Raw genomic sequence first — 3192 nt, 5'->3', positions numbered from 1 at the left:
CAGGCCATTCTAGCTAGTCTTTTTTTCTTTAATTTTTCCAGGACCGAGTCCAAGCCAGCTAAGACTATGGCTATTTCTCTTAAATCTTTTTGCTAAACCTGATCCTAGAACAGGTCAAAGACATCACGTAAAAAATAGTGTAGGAGGGCGAGTGAGAGAGAGAGAAGAACCTGACCAGGCCGGAGTTCTACTCTGCAGATTTCACAGCCTAATTCAGGCCCAAGATGGGAAGAGGAAATAAATGTTATTTTGGGAAAAAGTTTGGATCTTTGATATAACACTGGACTTTAAAAATTCATTGCAGTTTCTACTAAAAATTGGTTTCAAATATAAGAATATACTTATTTAACAAAATAAGCATCATTAATAGGAAAAAGACAAGTTTGCCGGGCCTAATGCTATAGCATAAGAGCAACTTTATCCCCCGCAAATTCTCCCTCTCTAATCTCCTCAACTGATTCCTTTGTTACCTCTGACATAGTAATGATGGGGAAATTAGTTTAGGACTACAACCTTCAGAAATCCTTTAGCATGTGTAGTTGTGGTCGCTGGAACTGTTCTGGTTGAATTGTCTTGTTGTACTGCTCAGTTAAAACTGGAAGAACATGAAAAGTTGCATTTTAAAATTGTTTCATATGCTGGTGTTTTTTGTTTCATTGATTTGTATGTTGACTCATGTCAATATTGTACAATTGCATCATTTTAATCGTTAAAGTCATAATTTTCCTAAAATTTCTAACTGTTCTGTGTTTTCTTCCATGTATATGTGTGTTTCTTTAATATATGTGTGTTTCATCTATTACAAAGTATTGTATGCACATATTAAAAATTTAAATAAAAACTTACACATTAAAAATTAAATAAACACATTAATCATTGGATTACCTAAATCTTATGGCATCTTCGCTTCTGACTCCAGATGGCTGGTGGGAGAAAAGATGGCTTCTAATTAAAAGCAATAATCCCTGCACAATTCACTATACATATACAGTCTCAATCCTAGAGGGAATTATTTTGAACTCTTAAATTAGCCTATTTTTTTGATTTTTAGGGGTTAGAAGAATATCAATGATTAAAATTGTTATATGGTTAGCTTTTGGTTTACCAGTTTTAGACATCTATGCCCGACCTGCTATGATACTTAAATCAATCTCTCACTTCCCTTTTCCCCATTCCAATATAGTTATATTATTTTTTAAAATTCCTCTATTTGTGACTTTTATAACTGCAAATAATGTATTTTTTAAATTAAGTTTATTGGGGTAACATTGATTAATACAATTATATAATTTTCAGGTGTACATTATAATTTGACATCTGTATATAATGTACGTTATAATTTGTCATCTACTGTTTACCACCCAAAGTCCAGTTTCCTTCAGCTATCATATATTTGATCCCCTTTACTTACTTCAGCCTCCCTCTACCCCCTATATTTGATACCTTTATCCCATCTACTATCCCCCTCCTCCTCCACCCTCTATATTTGACCCCCTTTACCCCATCTACTTCCCCACTCTCCTAACCTATGGTAACCACTAGTCTATAGTCCATGTCCATGAGTCTCTGTTTGTCCTGTTCCTTCATTGCTTTTAGGTTTATATCCCACATATAAGTGATATCATGTGATTTTCAACTTTTTTTATCTGGCTTATTTTGCTTAGCATGATTGTCTCGAGTTCCATCCATGTTGTCACAATTGGCTGTATTTCATCTCTTATGGCTGAGTAATATTCCATTCTATATATGTATTATAGCTTCTTTAGCCAATTGTCTATCGTAGGACACTTTGGTTGCTTCCATTTTCTGCCCACTGTGAATAATGTTGTTATGAACATTGGTGTGCAAATATCTTTATGGATATGATTTTTTAAGTCTTTGGGGTAAATATCCAGTAGAGGGATTGCAGGATCATATGGTAGATCAATTCTTAGTTTTTTGAGGAACCTCCATACTGTTTTCCATAGTGGCTGCACCAATTTGCAGTCCCACCAGCAGTGTATGAGGATTCCTTTTTCTCTGCATCCTCTCCAGCATTTGTTATTACTTGTCCTGTTGATTATAGCCATTCTAACAGGTGTGAGATGGTATCTCATTGCGGTTTTGATTTGCATTTCTCTAATAGCTAGCAATGTTGAACATCTTTTCATATGTTTGTTGGCCATTTGTATGTCCTCTGGGAAGAAGTATCTGTTCAGATCCTCTGCCCATTTTTTGACTGGATTATTTTGTTGTTGTTGTCGTTGTTGCTATTTGTATGAGTTCTTTGTATATTTTGAATATTAGGTCCTTGTTGGAGGCATTATTTGCAAATATATTCTCCCATTCTGATGGTTGTCTCTTTACCTTGTTGACGGTTTCTTTTGCTGAGCAGAAACTTTTTAGTTTGATGAAGTCTCATTCATTTATTTTAGCTTTTACTTCTCTGGCCTTTGAGGTGAAATTCATAAAATCCTCTTTAAGTTCAAGGTCCTTGAGTTTCATTCTTATGTTTTCTTCCATGCATTTTATTGTTTCAGGTCTTATATTCAGGTCCTTAATCCATTTTGAGTTAATTTTGGTGTGTGATGATAGATTACAGTCTAGTTTCATTCTTTTGCAGGTGGCTTTCCAGTTTTCCTAGCACCATTTATTGAAGAAACTTTCTTTTCTCCACTGTATGTTTTTGGCTTTTTTGTCAAAAATTATTTGCCAATATAAATATAGGTTTACTTCTGGACTCTCGACTCTGTTCCACTGGTCCATGTGTCTGTTTGCTGCCAATACCATGCTGTTTTGTTTACTGTTGCTTTGTATTATAATTTGAAGTTGAGCAGAGTAATGCTTCCAGCTTCATTCTTTTTTCTCAGAATGGCTTTAGCAATTTGGGGTCTTTTGTGCTTCTATATGAATCTGATGATTTTTTGTTCTATTTCTTTAAAAAATACCAATGGGATTTTGATGAGGATTGCATTAAATCTGTACGATGCTTTAGGTAATATGGTCATTTTAACTATGTTGATTCTTCCAATCCAAGAACACAGAATATCTTTCCATTTCTTTGTATCTGTTTTGATTTCTTTTAATAGAGTCTTGTAGTTTTCATTATATAGGTCCTTCCAAATAATGTATTTTAACATTCACACCTTATTCTATCAATTCCTGATTTTCAGATTTGAAAGATGAAGATAGTAGCATCTCTATTCTTGCCCT

This window comes from Pteropus vampyrus, unplaced genomic scaffold (assembly GCF_000151845.1).
Source record: "Pteropus vampyrus isolate Shadow unplaced genomic scaffold, Pvam_2.0 Scaffold70, whole genome shotgun sequence".
NCBI classification, from domain to species: Eukaryota; Metazoa; Chordata; class Mammalia; order Chiroptera; family Pteropodidae; genus Pteropus; species Pteropus vampyrus.
This window is presented reverse-complemented; position numbering follows the sequence as displayed.